The sequence below is a fragment of the Rhinolophus hipposideros genome (genome assembly GCF_964194185.1).
Source record: "Rhinolophus hipposideros genome assembly, chromosome: 5".
Taxonomy (NCBI): Eukaryota; Metazoa; Chordata; class Mammalia; order Chiroptera; family Rhinolophidae; genus Rhinolophus; species Rhinolophus hipposideros.
The window spans coordinates 91,017,391-91,027,969 of NC_138051.1; positions in this window are offsets into that span (position 1 = coordinate 91,017,391).

Sequence of the window (10,579 nt, forward strand, 5' to 3'; positions counted from 1 at the left end):
AGCCACTGGGCACCCAGCTCTGCCTGGGCTACAGAGCTGTGGGGTGCTGGCAAGTGCTTGCTGAAGATGGGCTGGGTGCTGGTCACAGCTGCAGCAAAGCCTCAAGGACCCCTTGGGAGTATTCTGATTCTGAATAGATTGGCGACTGGTGAAGAGCCCCAGATTCAGGGCATGGAGGAGTCCTTTGACCTGGGTGGGCAGTGGGGAGCCTGGGGGTCTATCGTGCTGACTGCTCTTCATTTACCTCCCGACTCATCTCCGCCTTCCTCTGCCCTGCGCAGTGCCTGGAATGAGGCTGATCTGTCTTTAGTGCATCAATGGGCCCCCTGCCAGCTGGCTTCTGGTTGAGGTTGGCCAACAGGAGGGTCCATGGAGACTGAAGGGCAGCTGCTGGGCCACGAGTCAGCAGTGGCTGTGTCCCAGTGGCTGTGAAGGGGGTAGGGGGACACAGCTTCTGTGGAACAGCCCTTTCCTACAGCTCCTGCTCTCTGAGGCCTAGGGGCTGGTGCTGTGTCCAGCCCTGGGTACTTCCATACCCTGTGCTGGATTCCTTAACCCTTCACACACCCTGTAAATAGTCGCAACTCTCCTGTTTTGAGGGGCCTTCTGTCTCCTGCCAGGCCCCTGGCTGGGTTCATCACCCTGTGTGTTACAACCCCCAGTCGACAAGCACAGTTCTAGAAGATGAGGGGAAAGGGCCTGAAGCAGAAATGACAGTAACTGGGACTCCAGCGTCTCAGGCAAGAAGGGGGCTCAGAGGCTCACCCCCAGGATAGGCTGCAATGGGGAGCAGAACTTCTGAACGCCGCGGTCGCCCAGACTCAACAGAGAGACCCTGGCTGAGGTCGGACAACCAGCTGAGCCCAGACACAGTGAGGGTGACTCTGGCCTGGCTCCCAGGAGGAAGAGCCCCAGATGGCTCTCCTGTGGCCCAGGCAGTAGGGCTGTCTGAGCATGCGATAGGCACCCCTGGAAGGCGCTGGGGGGCCTGGGAAGGCAGAGGCAGGCAGTCCCCATGACAACGCCCCCACCCCCAGGGGACTGCAGCCTGCAGGGGACGGACCTGGGCTTCTAGCACACAGACCTCTTGGACCTCGATGGGCTAGAGCCGAACCTCAGCGAGATGTGGGAAGGGGAGTGGAGTCAACATGGGGGCCTTCCTAGCACTCAGTGACCGCACCTCAGGGGAGCAGCTGCTTGCCACTGGGACTCCTCCCACGCCAGGACGCCTAGACTTTGATCCAAACCTACTTGGGAAGCTATCAGAGCTGTCTTGGCTTCTTTAGAAAATTGGAGAGAATAAAGCCGCAAACTTACCAGTTACTATGGAAACCACCCCAAATTTAAAAGACTAAAACAACAGTTTAAGATCTCAAAAACCCTTTTGTTGTTTTCTTTTTCCCCTCTCTGAAAAACACACACTAACGTGCAAATCCCATCGTACCACATTAGTCTGATGAGACTGGGGACGAGGATGAGAAAAGGATTCGGGATCTCAAGGGGCCACGTGGTGCATGGAGTCCCCAGAATTAGTTTTAGGGGTTTCAATTAAAACATGAATAAACATTTGAAATGCGAAAGATCTACACCCTCAGGCTCCACTGCAGATGAAAAAAAGATAAAAGCTTTTTGCTGGATTAAAAGGGAGAGAAGACATGAGGGTGGGCGAGGGGGGGCTGATGGCATCAACTGGGAGCTGGCGTCTCGTCTGGTCTTGGGGGAGGCAGGGGACCACTGCTCCTTCCAGAACCCACCCCTGTGTTGGGCGGGGCCGTAACTCCAGCCCCCTGGCCCATCCCCCACCCCCACTCCTGAGAGGTAAGCCCCTGGAAGAAGGCATCTCTAGTATTGCATGGAGCTGGTGCGGGTGAGTAAAAACTGAGCTAATTTTCTATTTTGTGGAGGCCGTTAAGCCACTGCCTAAATGTTGGGTCCAGTCCTGTGAATATAGGTTTTGCCGTCAGGTGTCACGTGGGCCCTCAGGACGCTGCTCCAGTGGCCCCTTGCTGCAGTTTCCCACTGTTGGCAGGATGAGTTTGTGGGACATACTTGCTGTCCTCTCCTTCTGGGGACGTTTCCATGAGTGTCCACAGGAGACCACCAGCCTCGAGTCTCAGGCATGTGGTTGTGTAGAGCTAATTCCACTCCCAGTTCTAGGAAGGAGGCCACAGAGCCCAGGGTGACACCGGTATGCCCACCGCCTGGCCAGTGTTCTTCCATCGAGGACCCAGCAGACGGGTACCAGATGGCTGTGGATTCCAAGCCGCCAGAGGCAACCAGCCTCATCCTGACCACTTCAAATCCCAGAGGCCTCTCTGAGGGGCTGTGTCCCCCAGATGAACAACATAAATTCATGGAAATGTTTTCACAAGGGCGTTTTTCCTCTGCTGGTCTCCACTTCCTTGAAAAACACAGACTTGGAGGTAAACAGTCTTTGCTGCTGCGAGGGAGCAAATGCAGGCTTCCTTCCATAACCCTCACCTCGACACTTCTGCTTCCTTCCTTCCAGCACTGTTCAGTGTCCCCTGGGGAGGCCTGACAGCACCAATCTCCAAGGATGGAGGGTGTCCCACAGACTGGCCGTGGGGATACCTGGAGCTCCTGCTGCTTCTGTCTCCCTATCAGTGAGTGCCCTTGGCCTCTTGCCCTCTGGACTCTCCCCACTCCCATGAGATTGGGCCCAATGCCCTGAAAGAAGCAGAGACATTTCTGAAAGGAGGGGTGTTGTTAGGTTAAAATGGAGCCTTGATCTTAATGAACAAAACAACCCGTGGGCTTGAACTATGCTTTCTTTTTACTTCCAGACTCTGGAATTTGCTTGTAAACAACACATTGCCAGCTTGATTTCCAGTTTCTGGAAATTAAACACTCTGTTAGGAAGGGTTTGTATGAACATCCCTAACTGCGGAGGACAAAAGGAGAGGAATTATTGTCTGTTTGTTAATGCTTTACATTTTATAGTTGCAAAATGCTTCAAAATACATTTCATTTTCTGTCTCAGATTTCTTTTCTCCCCAAGATCCTAGTGGGGACACATCCTTCTAGTGATGCCTGGGTATAGATTGGAGGAAAAGAGTGGTAGGGTGACTTGCCCTCAGTCACCTGCAAGTTAGAGATTGACTTGATGGGTCAGCACGGTGGCAGGTAGGATGACTGGCTGCGATTTTTCACTCCCCTGTGTAACACATCCCCCACTTGCCATAGCCTCATAGAGGCAGAGTAGATTTCCCCACCCCAACAACATTGAGGCTGACCATATGACTGGCTTTTAGACAGAAGAGACAGTGGCCAGTTCTCAGCCTGTGCATATTTCCAGTTGTTCTTCTTCACTTCTGCTGTCTCCACAAGGAAAGTTTCCCCTGGTTGCTTCTACCCCTTTAACCTGGACCCCAGAATGAGCACATTGGGGGCAGAGTTGCCCCTGTTGACTTGCAGACCCTCCCCCGCAGTGAGAAAAATGATGGCTGTTGTAATTCTCTGAGTTGTGGGGTAGTTTGTTACACAGCTTTTCATGGCAATAGCTGACTGATACAAGTACTTAGTAGAAATTCTGGAGATAGTAGGTGATTAATAAATGGTACCATCTCTGGCATGTTTATTTCCTACAAGTGTACTGAACATTTACTTTTTTGCCAGGCACTATGATATGGTGGTGGGGATACAAAAAATAACAGAAATTAATACAATGAAAACAATAACTAACATTTAGTAAGCATTTACTAGGTTCCAGGTATCGTGCTCAGCTCTTTATCTTATTTCATTTCCCCATCATTTCTGTGAAGAAATGAAGGAATTAAGCCTTTGAGAGTGTAAGCAACCTGCCACAGATCATCTGGCTGGGAAGACCCAGTTCCTGCCCTAAGGAAGCTTGGTCTGGCAAAGAAGGACACGTTAATGGCAAACACTTGTTCCTGTCTGTGTGACTGGACTAATGCTAAGTTTGGTTCTGTGGTGAGGCAGCAAAAGGGAAGACTTGTGGTTTGGGTAGGAAAATCTGTTTTGCTCTTCTTTGCAGGCAGAGCTCTTTGAGCTGAAGGCTGTTAGGAAATCAGGGGATGGTGAGGTTACAGATGGTGAGGTGCCAAATCATGACAGTGAACATGCTGGGAAACACACGCATGTTCAGGAATGCCTCATCTTTGGAGTCTTAAAAGCTTGAAAGTGAATTTCTGAGGTTCTGGGGCCAGCTCTTCCACAGGCATGTGGTGCGACCTTAGGTTGACCCCTTGCCTTCATTGGGCCTCAGTCTCCTCACCAGTAAAATGGGCTGGAGGATGAGGTTGGGTGATCTTTATGGTGGCTTCCATTTCAGAGATGCGGGGAGCTTTGGATTCCTGCTTTGGAAGGAAAGTGTCTTTCTTTTAGTTCTTGTCATCTGCAAGTGTAGATGTAGAGTGTAGAGGGTAGAGTGTGGGGTATGGTGTAGAGTGTGGGGAGTGTAGAGTGTGGGGTATGGTGAAGGAGGAGTGGACTTGTCCTTTTAGAAACTGTGTTAAAAGTAGTATGAGCAGTTTCATACTGTGATGTTTGTTTGACTAGAGACCATGTTTATTGTAGCCCTTTCTCATGGAAATTGAGCTATAGGGCAGGATTTTAGCACCAGCATGTGGTGTGTATGTGTGTGTTGCTAGGGTGGTGGTATTCTGTGGGTTGGGTTTAGCTTTTCAAATGGAGGGACCACAACCACAATAGCTACCATTTATTGAGCAACTATTATGAGCCAGGCACTTGTATTAAACAATCCTCATAATAACCCTGAGAGGTAAATGCTAAGATTCCTCCATTTTACAAATAAGAAAACTGAGCCCCCTTCGGGGCCTACCCTGGTGCTTTCTCTTGCTCAGGAGTATCTCCTCTTAGCATCTCCTATTGGGAGAGTGAGATATTCTTTATGGCTGTGTGATCTTGGGCAAGTTCTGACTGTCTCGGAGTCTCAGTTTCCTTATCTATAAAATGGGCATAACAAGCCCTTCCTCACAAGGTTGTGGTGAAGACCACACTGAGTAATGTAAATGTCTGGAACATAGAAGACACTTGATGTAGGTAATCATTTTATTTAATGCATAATAATCATGTATTTACTTGAAATCAGTTCAAATCCTTCTCTCCAGATGAAATAATTCTAACCCCATCTTTTCCCAGAAATTTTTATTCTGTTTTCACAATTACTCACTTTGCTTAATTCAGTTCAAACCACAGAATCATAGACCATTAAAGCTCGAAATCACCCAACATCTGCCAGTCTAGTCAGTTTTACTCTTTTGTTGTTTTTTGGGAGTTTAACCAGAGAACACTATTTCCTAGCTAAACCTTATGGGGAAGCCCAGTGAATAAATCCAGAAGAGCAGGGTTGTTCTGGGTAAGGCAGGGGAGGTGGGTGGTACAAGGCCCAAAGTCCCGCCTGATGGGGGTCTCTCCGCCCCAGAATGTGGGCCTCTAAGTATCTCTGAGGACCCTTGCCCAATGCTCTTCCAACTGCCGTTGTGACAGACCACTTGTCATGAAACAAATCACTGACTACATTATCGCAGAGTCAGGGTGAGGGCTGGTTTGTATCGGTTTTCTTTCTGCTACATAAGCACCTACGTGTTTACTGGACTGTGATGTAAAAATCTATTTCTCACTATGACTTGCCAATCTTTTCCTTTCACCTTTGGGAAAACAAAGCCACAGCACAGACGAGTTAACAGTTACTGAGAGCACTCCCTGGGTGCCAGGTGGCATAGTCAGTGCTTTAGATGAGAAGTCATTTTGTCTCTACCACCCATGTTGGTAGCAACAATAATAATATTAGGATCCCCGTTGAGAGATGACAGAACTGCAGCCCAGAGAGGATACGCGCCCAGGGGCCACAGGCAGGAAGGCAGAACCCTGTTCACACCCAGACATGTGGCCCACAAGCCTGCATGTCACCATAGCCAGTAAGGAGGGTTCATGGGAGCCCAAGACTGGAGGGGGAGGTCAGACCAAGGCGGGAGGAAGGCTGCACTTTGCCTGAGGACCACGAAGGGCAGGCAGTGAGTGGGCTGAGCTCAGAGGAAGGGGAATTCCACGGGGTGCGTGGGAGGATAGGCACCCCCTGGCTGCCGGGGGGTGCTGCTCTTGGCACACTGAGTCCTGCTCCAGAAATCCTAGGGAAGGGAAGTTAGTGAGGGCGACCCTCTGAGGGAGACAACCTTGAATCTCTTTTAAGTTATATTGATGTTTCGTGAAACCTTTGCCCCATGCAAATGTCATGGACCACACAAATGATCCTGCCTGAGACACGGAGGGGAAAGGCAGCAGGCCTGCTGGAAAGCAAATTTTGATTTCTGTTTTTCTTTTTCATCTTCATTTTCTAGTCTAAGTGTTCCAGGCGCTCTCTGTGTCTCTTTTTGTCTCTCTGTGTGTCTCCCTGACGCCCCAGTTTTCCTCTATGGCCTTCTCCATCTCTCTCTCTGGGTTAGGAAATCCCCTGATGTTCTCCCCTCCTCCTCCTTTTTTATTAATAGGAACAGAGCTGGCTGCTCTGAATTCAGAGTTGCTACCCTTTTACTACTTGCACCATCAGGATCAATAGACCAATAGACCAATAATCACAGGGAACAGACCTTGTGCCAATTTCAGGGCCAGGCCTGCAGTCCTCTCTCCATAGGAACAGGAGGGGAGCCATTAGTGGCTAGTTTCTCCATGGGAAGCATTAACAAGGTGCTGACAACTAATGGTGACCTTTCTGAGCCTCAATTGCCTGCTCTGGGACAACATCCAATTCCAGAGAGAACCAAAATACCCACACTGGACAGGGCAGGGTATCTCAGTGACCTTAACGCTAAGACACAAAACCATTTCCCCTCAGCATTCTCAGGATCTTCCCAGCAGCTCTGTGAGAGAGGTCAATATTGTCCCCATTTTATGGATGGGGAAACCGAGGAACAGAGTAAGTAAGTGACTCAACGGAGGTCAGTCACACAGCTTGTTCAGAATAGAGTCAAGACTCTTGACCCTAAGCCCCGATGCTCCTTCCCTGAGACCTGTTGAGATGGAAGCTTCGGGAAAATGTTGGCAGAGAGAGAATAGGAGGAACAGGGTGCAGGTTGCTTAGAATTTTGACTCTGTTTTCCTCCTCTATTTCTCTGGGCTGCGGTGAGAAAATTCCCTCATGAAGAAAAGTTGTATTGCTTCTCAGAGGTTCCTCCTCCTGTGTAAAAGTTCCCAAGGCGAGAGAGAAGGGGAGCAGTTGGTGGGTAAGACCCAAGGGGCTGGGACGTGGCCTGAGGGCTCTCGGGGCCTGAGGGAGAGAGCTGTAGCTCACAAGCCAGACAGATGGCCCAGCTGCATGCAACTGTTTATTTCCCCTTTGTCATCCTAGGGCTTCTGACAAAGACTTGGTTAAGGGTTTCATTCTACTCTTGGATGGGCAAAGGGGAATTAAGGGGAACTGAGGAGGGATGGTAAAGGGGGAGCAGTACCCCACCCCAGAACAGAACTGCGTGGTGCAATGGTGACTAGTGAGGACTCCCTGAGGAGGGGTGGGGAGGCCCTCAACAATTGCAGGCACCCTCCCCACATGGAAAATCCCTTTACTGCCAGCTTTGAAGGGTCACAGTAAGATTTTTATTTAGGGAGCTGAAGCTGGTGGGCTTGGCAGGTTATGGGGTACGGGTGGAGACACTAGTCCATTGCTATCTATTCTGGGGTCTACCAGTGGTTTTAGGAAGCAAGTCCATCTCATCTGGCCTCCCTGGCAGGATGTGCACTGCATAACTCTGGGGACACCATTCCTATTGTGCAGTGTACAACCTATACTCCTGTGCGTGACAGCCTGGTCTGTGAAGGCAAAGCACCTGATGTCGAGGCAAAAACAGCCTGACACCAACAAATCCTGGCTCTGGGAACCAAAAGGCTGGTTTTGGTCCACTTTTGTGACCAAGTCAATTTTAGATTTAACTAATACATACTGAGCTCCTATTCAGTGGCAAGCTCACAGTAAGTAATTTTTCTCATTCAAACCTCTCCATTTCCCAGTGCAATCTCTACTACATTTTGAATGGGAAGAAATTTACTTGGTTTATTCATGGAATGACCATGTTTATATTCTCAATGGCAGATGGTTCATTTTCAAAATTCAAAAGTCAGCTTTGTAGTCAAGTCTGGCTTGCAATGTCGCCTGCCGTTGCACCTTTAAGAATGGTTGGGATGTTGAGGTTGATACCCAAGAGCTTCCCTGGGGCCCTGTTGATGTCCCTTCTTACCCTAGTGACCCACAGGCTGCCAAGCAGTCACTCAAATTGTCCCTGAGCATTTGGTTCTCAGCCAGGTGAGTGATTCCAGGAGGTTCTCCAGCAGCAGGAACTGGGGCTGCCTGCTGGAGTTGCCTGTGGAACTGGACATGACCTCGGCCTCAGCCGTGGCGTCCGACCTGGGTTCAACTTGTACTTTTCTTCCTTAGTAGCTATGGACCTGGATTCATTTCTTGCAGTCTCGGGTTTCTTATATGTGAAATGGAGATTATACTACATGCTGTATTATATTATGAGGTTTACATGAAACAAAAGGCACTTTTATTGAGGACCCACTGGGTCCCTCTTTACATGAAACAAAAGGCACTTTTATTGAGGACCCACTGGGTCACTTTTATTGAGGACCCACTGGGTCCCATATCTGAGCTCTCGACACTTGTCAGCTCAGATGGCTTGTTCCTGACACAAAATCCCCCCTATTTGCTGAATGAATACCCCCACCGAGGGCCAGTGTCACGGGCATGTGACCTGGGCAGTCTCATAGGGCCCCATGCTTGGTTTAATGCTCTGCTGTTGCCATCTTGACATTTCATGATTTTTGAGCAACAGACACTGCATGTTGATTTTGTACTGGGTCCTGCAAGTTATGTAGTCAGCACTGCCTGTTCATGTAGCCCTGTGGAATACACCTATTTTGCATTGTCATATCTAATCTACAGATGTGTAAACTGAGGCATGCAGAAGTGAAATAAGTTGTACAAAATTACTCACTTATGTAAGCTGCAGAACAAGGCCCCAACTTGGACTGCCATTAAATCGAGTCCATTTCCATGGGGTGGTGGTCCTGTTGCTGCAGCTGGGCCTGACCACGGACAGGTTGCAAGTCCACACATTTGAGTGGCCCTTCCCGCCGGCTCTTAGAGGGCAGGGCATTGGAGGATCTCACAATCCTTGGAAAAACTGCCTGTTTTTGACAAAGCAGTGAAAATGGCCTTCAGTCTGCCCACTCTATTTCTTTCTTATTCTGGAAGATGAGTGAGAGGGAGGTGGGCGGGGGGGAAGGAAAAGAAACAAAGAAGACAAACAAATGTCACCGAAAGTTGATGATACTTCCTTGTCGACCTGGACGAGGCAAGGAGGACACAGGCAAATGTCTGGCAAAGAGCAGCTCCCCCCCCCCACTCCCAGGCCTGCAGCTTCTGTATGGTTATGTCCACAGCTCTCTGACCAATGCTGAAAATTAAACTGAGGGACAAGCTGGTCCCCACTGCCCAGAACAAAGGCAGACTGATGTAGCTTGGTCACTGCTAATTTCTGGCCAATTACCAGCCTTGGTAGCAGGACTGCTTGTAAAGTTCACGGCCGCTCCAAGCTGGAGGCAATTTACTCAGAGGGAAATAAGGGCCACATCTGCTGAGGTGATGGGGAGATGAGGGAGCCTCTCTTGGAAGCTTGTAATGTCAGAGCAGGAATCTGAGCTGCACCTGCAGCAGGCCTGGTGCTCTCCCCAGCCGGTTTTTATTCCTTTGGATTGATTTGCTGAAGGATGATCAGAGGGTTTCTGTGAGCTCAGGAGGGTGTGTATGCGTCCTTTAATAAATAATAAAGTTCCCTACTACTCCTGAGGCTGAGCACATCTGAGGGAAGTCGTGGGCGGGAGGAAATTGCAAATGTTTTTTTCAGGCTGAGATGGAGGGTGTTGGAACAGGTTTCTACGGAGAGGAAATGCTCTGATGTGGCTGGATTCACACACAACACTTCGGCAGCTCAGGATAAGGAGGGAACCTCAGGTTCCAGGCAAGCATGGGTCCCAGGGCTGGAAACCCTGGGAGGGTAGGAGAAAAGGGAGAGCAGATAATGCCTTTGCCTTCTGGGGCCTCACTTTGCCCTTTGGTACGTGGATATGGAAGGCAGGACTAGAATGGTCCCTTCTAGTTTGAATATTCTAGATTATGAACCTAAAGAAAAGGACAAGGAGGGAGAGGGAATGCATGAGCCCTGATATGTGCACATACTTCACAGTTTATAAGCCTCTTTAAAAACATTGTCCATTGCGTCGTCTTCATTATCATCATAGCAGACATAGGGAAAAGGATATAAACAAATATAAGGTGTCACGAATCATTGTAATAATTGTAAAGCAAACACCTGTGTAACAAACGACCCAGCGCAAGATAGAACGAATGATAGGAACCTGCATCCGTGAGGGCCCTTTCCCCTTCACACGCGCGCCCCTCTCCTCCAGGCACTCATTGCTTTGCTTTTATGAAGAGCCTTTCCATTTTTTTATTCAGTTTTGCCACCGCGGGGCAAAGCAGTGAGGTGAAGACCCCGTAGAGCAGCTTAGAAATCACAACACA